General features: G+C 38.7%; 1 long non-coding RNA gene across 1 annotated transcript; it reads right to left on the bottom strand.

The window, feature by feature from the left end:
• Nucleotides 1-6,592: 6,592 nt before the first annotated feature.
• On the bottom strand, nucleotides 6,593-8,545 carry LOC132656887 (uncharacterized). The gene is made up of 2 exons (XR_009594670.1): nucleotides 8,342-8,545; nucleotides 6,593-6,777 (listed from the first exon to the last, which is right to left on the bottom strand). It is a non-coding gene; the product is annotated as an uncharacterized LOC132656887 (long non-coding RNA).
• Nucleotides 8,546-8,561: the final 16 nt, after the last annotated feature.

The raw sequence follows: 8,561 nt of genomic DNA, 5'->3' as shown, positions 1-8,561 counted from the left end.
ACTAAAGTCATTAGCATTCTAAGCCCACCAGAATTTAGTTGGGGCCTAAGATGATTCAAGCCCAGCAAGTTCAGGTCTATTTTTATTTCGCCCCTGTTCTTAATAACTCAATGCTTGAAGTCAATGAACTCGACATTGAACATACATGAGACTTCCCATTCAGTCCTGTGAAGTTATGGCAGGCTCTGTTTTTAGCTTTTGGAAAAGCCAGATGGTTTTCTGGAAAAAGCCCCAATTGCTAGGGCACAGTTGTGATTATTTTTCCTTTGTATTACTTGAACTGTGCTGCCTTCACTCATTTGGAAGCTTCCTAATGCCTTTAAAACAGGTGTGCTTGTTTTATTTTGGTTTAGCTTTTCTTGTTTGCAACAAAAGTATGAGCAAAACACCCAGTTCTTCATTATCACTAATAGAATCAAAATAATCCTGTCTGTCTGTTCCTCTCTCGTTCACTGGCTTCAAACTGCAATACTCCTGTCCCTTCCTCTGTAGTGCTGAAAGTACTGGCATTGGCCACTATGCTGGCCTCTGATTATCTTCTATATAATAACACAACATTGAAAACTTCATTGTGCAACACTGTAATGAAAGGCATGCTTTAGATGGTGGTGATAATGCAAAAACAGAGAAGGAAAAGCAGAAACAGAAACCCCAGAGACATCTACAGTAATGGAGCAAATATGAATTGATGAGAGTCATCTTAGGGAATGAAAAGAATGCTGATATTAGAGTCACAAGGCTGATAATTATACTGATCCTGTCACGTCGGCTAAGTCATTTAGCCTGTTGGATCCTGCTTCCTTATTTACAACTAGTCATCTCATAGGTCTTCAATAAATATTTAGATAAAATATTAATCACTTCTATTTAACCTATGGAATTGTTGTATTAGTGACAAAAATACATCATAAAAATGTAAAATGCAGTGTATATTGAGATTGACAAAGGAAAAGTATTGAGCCTTAGTGACTAGAAAAATGTACTCACCCTAAGCAGGCCAGTCAGGATAGAAACTGACTTTTGAAAACCAAGACTAGGGTTAAAGAATAAATTGTAGCTTAATTTTAAATGTAGAAATTCCAACAGGCAGTTAATAACACATTAATTTAAATATATTCCTAGGTATTTTTAATGTGGGATTATGTAATCTTCAGAAATTTTTAAGTTCTTAAAAAGACGTTACCTCTAAGAGGATCTTTAGTCTCACTTAAAAGCAACAAAAGTTCACACACACTGCACTTCCTCAAGTCCATCTGTTTTATTAAACTGATTGATGAAGAGATTATATAGGGCATTAACTAATAAACATTTGCTAGCAAATGATGGTGAGATGGGGTGTGCTGAGTAGTCTGAGGAGTGTGCACATCAACATATATTGTGTCCATGTGTGAGTTGTCAAAGAAACGTTTGGAAAAATACTTTCTAGGCTCTTCCCATTTAATATAGGCTGCTATTTTTCATGTACATATATTAGTTGTCAGCAGTAATAACTTAGGGTTCTTCTAGTTCAGATATTTGGTCTGTAATTTAGGTAGGACTCAGGCGATGACTTCTGTTCTTTGAGCCATTGTTTGAGGCTCTCTAATGGTACTCAGTGATGAGCTCCAGATGGCTTCTGGTATGTCATAAGTCTCTCCAACATGACGAGACTACTCTAGTCTCCCTGGGTGAGAGACAGGAAGTGGGAGCTCATAGCTCTTTAATGTCTGGTGATGGACATAGAAGAGCATCGTTTCTAATACATTTTACTAGTCATAGTCATTACAGCGTCTATTTCAAGGGGAAAACAGACCCCATGAGAAAAAGAAAAAAAAGAGCAAACTTGTTTTCTTTCATTTTGAGAGGAAGGGCTTCAGAGTATCACTGCTTCAACTTGGTTAATCAGTTTAGTGAGGGTCTTTACTGTATTCCTGCCACCCCTGGCTTCTATGCATGGAGGATTTCCAAAAGCCAGACACTGTTTACCTGCTTGTTACCTGCCTTATTTCTTAAAATCAGTTCTCTTATACCTGCACATTTGAGTATGTCCTCCAAAGTTCCTGTTATCCTAGATAGCTCTGTTATCATAGATAAATCTCAAATTATGCTATGTGAAAAAAAGAGAGAGAAGAGGGTATACTGTGTGTCTCAAATTTCTAAAAAATGCTGACAAGATGACTCAGCAGGTAAAAGTGATTGCACCAAGTCTGACAAGCTAAACTCAGTCCCAGAACCCACCATGGTAAAGAGAGAACAGACTCCTGAAAATTGTCTTGTGATTGTAGCACACATGCTCACATAGGTAAGACACAAAGTAAGTATTTTAAGACATGAAAGCAATTTTAAAAAAGAAAATGCAAACTAACCTACAGAAAGAGAAAACAGGTCAGTGGTTTCCTTTGAAAACGGAGATGGGAAAAAAGTGCAAAGTAACTTGCTCACTTTATTTGGGTGGTATTTTCCTTGGTATATACAAATGTAAGTTACTAAGTTCTATGTTTTAAACATACAATAATTTGTTGTATGTCAATTATCTTTCCGTAAAGCTGTTAAAAATATCTAGCTGTGCCATATTTGAGGAGATAAGAAAAAGACAATTCTTTTATTCTGAACTAAGTACTTAAAAAGAAATTTCCCCTTACTACTAGAACTATCAAGGTCTCAACTTTTTTGTGGCTCTTTTACCCTGACAAAATCAACTTGAAGAAAGAGTTTATTTGGCTTACAAGTCCAGGTTATATTTAGCATTGTAAACAAACGGGTTTTCAAGAAAGGTACTTATAAGAAAGATGTACCTGAAAGCTTGGGTGTGGTCTTCTCAAAGACTCCCATCACACATTGATATATATTCCACGTGGCTAACATAGATATTTCTTGGTGAATAAAATCCTATCAAGCCTTTTTTGTGTTTAAAAAAAAAAAAGTTCCATCCCATCCACTTCAGAATAAAAGGATCTCAAGGTTTAGTCACATTGTTCACTCTTATGCCAATGGCACATGTATATGAATGTTTATATGGGCACACATAGCCAAAGACCTTGTTGCTTCCCAAATGTACTGGGTCACCTTGAGAATTTCAATGTTGTTTGTATCTCCTATAAGCTTTCCTTGTTTTTCTTTTTCCAACTTTGTGTCACTTTTTCACCTGATAACATTTTTCCCCCTCAGAAATATTCTCTGATCAACCTTCCTTGTTGTTAAGACCAACATAATGGTTCATGCCTTTAATCTTAGTGCTAGTGAGGTAAAGACAAGCAAATCTCTGTAATTTTGAGGTCAGGCTGGTCTACGTAGTGAATTCATGACAGCCAGGGCTTTGTAGAGAGACCTTTTCTTCAGGAAAATAAAAAAGTTAGATACATTAACACTGCTTTGGATAGAAAACAAATTATCAATAATTTATATTATTGGTAGAACTATATTATTTTTAACATTTGGTCTAAACCTGTAATCTCAGCATTCCAGAAGCTGAGGCAGAAAAAAATCACAACTTTTATTAGGGCAGACTGGTTATCAAGTCAGCTTGAGCTGTAATGTAAGGCCTAATCTCAAAGGAAACAAAAAACAAAGACCCACAAAGTAACATTCCTCAAAACAGCCTATTCATAAGCGTATTCACTAAACGACCATTATGGAGTCACTTAACCTACTGGATCCCACATCAAAAGAAGTCTTAGACTCTAAGTGGATTAGTTGTGTTTTGGTGTGTGTGTGTGTATGGGTATTCTGCTTACATCTGCACTACATGCATTCTGGTGCTTGTGGTGACCAAAAGAGGGCATTTGATCCACTGGGTCTGGAGTTACAGATGGTTGTGAACCAATGTGGGTGCTGGGAATAGAACCTGGGTCCTCTGGAAGAGAGGCCAGTGCCTCTGAGCTTGTTTTTAAAAACTGTACTTGTACATAAATTTGTTGAAAGACAGAATGCCTTTCAAACATAGACATATGTTACAGTGACTATTTCAAGCTAACAAATACAAAATAGCTAATTATGGGAATCTAAGTGACTATAGTATTAGACTGAATTATGTTCTAAGGCAAGAACCCTGTCATGCTTGAGCAAAGAGAAATGCATTAAAAACATTAAAATTGGCTAACCCTATCACGGAGGCCACAAAATCTCCAATATGCTACTTATATAATGATGAGCAAGTAAAGTCCGAGTAGTTTGGTCCTATTCTGAAGACCTGGAGGGGAGAGGGAAGAATGCTAATAAAAGCTTCATTGTGAGTTCAAAGGTCAGAAAACCAGAAGTACTGATGTCCACCTGAGGGCCAGAGATGTATAGAAGCAAATTTCCCTTCCTCTACCATTTTATTCAAAATCTCAATGGATTGAAAAATTTTTATTTGAACTGAGGGCAGTCTTCTTTGGTCTTGGTTCACTGATTTAAAGGGTAATCTCTTCCAACACCCCATTGATAAACCAAAAATGTTTTACCAACCACGTGGGCATCCCTCTACCTAGTCAAGCTGACACATGTCTGAGTGTTCCATCAAGATTAGCCATCACATGTTTTTTTTTCTTAGAGCTTTGGGGACAGTCTTGTTCCCAGAAGAGATCCCTGAATGACATTTTTTTTAATTTGAATACTACGATAGAAAATTAACAATACTTAAAATACTGATGAAATGTTAATATATATTACATAAGAAAGGTAACTGATTAATAATTGTAATATAGAGGGTGTATATGTGCACACTCATGTATTCCTCACTTTGTTGCAGGGAATACTTGAAGAATAGTTTAATTAGGCTTTTAACATTTCTCTTCCCATTTGTTTCTCCAGACCTCATCTAGCCTGGCCTAGAACTCAGTAATAGCCCAGGCTAACCTTAAACTCATGATGTTCCTGCTTTGCTTCTGGGATCACAGGTGTCTCTCACCACATGCTAGTATTCTTTTTAGTGTAATTCTATTCCATACATATATCGCCTAAAGCAACTGGTTAAGTATCTGGGTTGCTTGTTTTTTAATTCCATGACTAGTAACTACTATGAACATTTGTATATGTTTTGTGTGGAGAAAACACTAATTCCTTTTTATCTTAAAGATTTGTACATGGCTCATTACAGCCCAAACCCTACCAAGTTTATGTCAAAATGATGTTCTCAACATGAAAGCACAGCTTGTTTTCAAAGTGTAATTTGTAACCCAGGTTGGCCTCCAACCAGAGGCCTCTTTCCTTTAGCTCTCCAGTACTGGGATTACAAGAGTGTGAAACCATGCCCAGGCAAAAATACTATCTCTCAAACAATATTAACCTTATAAAAGTGATATTGTAAGCCAGAAAATATAAAATTAATTGGATGTTAATGGAAGCAATACATTTGTTTCACTTGGGCTCCAAGTTGCCTTTTTGCAAAATTATGCAAATTCTTGTAAATACTGTATATATGATATGTACTGAGTGATAGCACACCTTTTTGGAGACAGGGTTTCTTTATATATGCTGGCCTCAACCTTTAAAAATAATATTTATTTTATGGGTATGAGTGTCTTGCCCATATGTATGTATGCATGCATATGATGTATTTTTATCTTATGTGCATGCCTGGTGCCCATGAAGGCCAGAAGGCACCAGATCCACTGGAACTGAAGTTACCAGATGGGTTGTGAGCCACCAAGAAGATGCTGGGTACTGAACCTGGTCCTCTGGAAGACCAACATGAGTTTTTTTTTTTTTAAGATTTATTTATTCTATGTATATGAACAGTTTTCATACACAGCAGAAGAGGGAATTAGATTCCATTACAGATGGTTGAAAGCCACCATGTGGTTACTGGGAATTGAACTCAGGTCCTTTGGAACAGCTAGTGGTCTTAACCACTGAGCCATCTCTCCAGTCCAGTAACATGAGTTCTCAACTCCTAACCCATGTCTCCAGCCTCTTCATGTAACTGAGGATGACCTTGAATTCCTGATCCTTCTGCCTCTACCTCCCAAGGCTTGAATCATAGGCTTTCAATACCATGTTCAGGTAAAACACTATCTTATTTTTTTATCACTGAAGAAAAAAACTGCATTTTTTTTTCAACTAATGATGTAGGAGATATACACAGTAGTGGTAGCCAAACCTATTTTTCAAAGTGTGAAACTTTGTATCACCACTTTACAATTCTAATAAATACTGGATGGACCATTTAATCATTATTTCAAAATGTGTGTTGTTATTAACCTATTAGACCCTTTTATGTTTATTTTTTATTTCTTTTGAGTTAGGGTCTTATAACACACCCCAGCTTCATACAAGGTGAGGATAATGCCACCACCTCCACCCCTGCTCCAACCCCAAGTGCTGGGATTACTGGTATGCTGATACCATACCAGTTATAGGTGCTAGGTAATTGAGCCCAGGGCTTCATGCATGCTAGACACACACTATACCAAGTGAGCTATATCCCTAGTCCTGATCTTACTGTGTCTATAAAAATTAGTCACACCATGTATGCTTTTCCTAATAACTGTACTTCAAATGTCTTCCTTTAAGTATGAATTTCAATATATGTATATATACCTGTGTATTTATTTCCGAAACGTAATTTTGAGCAGGCTCAACAGCTTTACTGAACTGCCTACATATTTTTAGACATAAGAATTCTGACCACAAATTTGTCCATTTGCTTTGCTTTATTGCATAGCAGTAAAGTTTCAGTGTACTTTTATGTTGAAACTTGTTAGATTAAGGTGACAGGAATTGGTTTCTTTGAAACTTTTCTTCATTGTCCTCCCTATACCTTGTAAGTTCCTGATTGGTAAGGTCCAGTGTTCCCAACTAATCACTGCACCCTGGCTTCTGAAAATACAAAACAAAGGGAACAAGAAGTCAAACAAATTAGATTTGCATGTCAATTTAAAGCACAAATAAAAAACATCTTATTCTGTAAACTCCATTCAGTAAATACTGAGTTTTACATATCTGCATTCAAATTCCACATCTGCTATTCTATAGCTTTGTTCCCATGGCATAACAGTCTGTGCCCTGGTTTCTTAGTTTATTAAAAAAAAAAACATTGCTTGGTATATAGTTTTCATAAATGTAATCCATACATAATATAATATACATATTATTCCAAATGGTTCATGTTCATGAAGGCCAGTTAAAGAACTGAGCCGTGACTGATAACTTAGCAAGGAGTAGCAGCAGTGTGTGTGTGGGGGTAACAAAGTGTGACATATATATGGCCTCCCAGGGAAACTCTGTTTGTCTGCTATCAAAAAACAGTGAACACTGATATAACCTGCTCGGCCTACCGTGTCCGTTCACATTATGACATTTAGAACAAAGCAACTCTGTGAGAAAGGGCAGGCATTATTACATGTAGCTTGGTGAAGACACAAACCCATAAGATGCATAACCATACTAGTATCAAATAGAAAGCAGTAAGAAAGAACTCAGATCTGGCTTCCTCCTCCACCCCCATGCTAATTCTTTGCTTCTACTTTAACCGGTTAGCCAGGAGAGAACAATGGGTTGTTCAGGGAGGAGGACAGGTCAGTGGTGTCCAGTAGGCTATGTGGTAAGTACTCAGGGTTGTACTAATTCAGAGAATGGTTCTGACAAAATAATCTCTGCCACTTGGGAGCTTGTTTTAATGTGTAATCTCAGGTCTCTTACTCAGGTCTATTCAATCAAAATCAGCATTTTTAACTAAGCTGCAGGTGATTTCTAGGGTCAGTAGTTGAAGCAGCTGCGTCCCACTAATTACTCTAGTGACATTATATATGGCATATACCGTCACTCGGGATATACAGTAGATTGTTTTTTCGTCACTGGCTGTTGTCATTTTAATTGGGGAATGTTGCGTGCAACAGGTTCTCAGAATTCAACTTGGTTCCATGTAGTCCTAAAGGATTTCCACTTTAAATGGGGTCATTCACCGGTGCTAGAAAACCGTAAGCAGGTTGATCCTTCCCGCTTTCAAATGCCTTTCCAAAATTAAAGTCTTACTTTGTATCCGAGAAGTACACTACAGACAGTCGGTCCTCGACTACAGCCATGGCAGAGGTGCACTCGGTTCTCACCCACCGAATTTAACCCAGACAGATTTCCTAATATTTTGCCACTTTGGGGGGGCTCAAAACGGAAACAGCAGCAGGAAAAGACGACTCTAAGGCATTCCTCTGGTTCCACACCTAACTTGGCCTGACGTCGGGGAAGCAAGGCTCTATGCAACCCAATCACAATTAAGCTGCATTGTTAAGGCTACGCTAACGCAGAACTCTCCAGGCCGCTGCTCTCAGACTGGGCCCTCAGGGTTAACCACGCACATCATTCCGCACGTGGCGGTGCCATCAGCCTGGAGCTGTTCTAAATTAACGACCCTAATTCCGGGGGGGGGCTCCTCCCGCTGCTTTACCCTCTCCGCGGAGCACGGGAAGAAATCTCCACCACCTGGGCCAGCGGAAGCCGGGAACCCGCTCCACCTCGACTAAGGCACACAGTCAGCCCCTCCCACAGCACCTCCCCGATTGGACGCCGAGGAGAGGGCCGTGTCAGCGCGCGCCGGGCGGCCTAGGGAATTCCATTTCCTCTCCCGCCCACCAGCATCAGCACTCAGGGGCGGCGTTTCCCGCCCG

This window comes from Meriones unguiculatus, chromosome 10 (genome assembly GCF_030254825.1).
Source record: "Meriones unguiculatus strain TT.TT164.6M chromosome 10, Bangor_MerUng_6.1, whole genome shotgun sequence".
NCBI classification, from domain to species: domain Eukaryota; kingdom Metazoa; phylum Chordata; class Mammalia; order Rodentia; family Muridae; genus Meriones; species Meriones unguiculatus.
The sequence above is the reverse complement of the archived record's forward strand: the minus strand, read 5'-3'. Positions and strand labels throughout refer to the sequence as shown.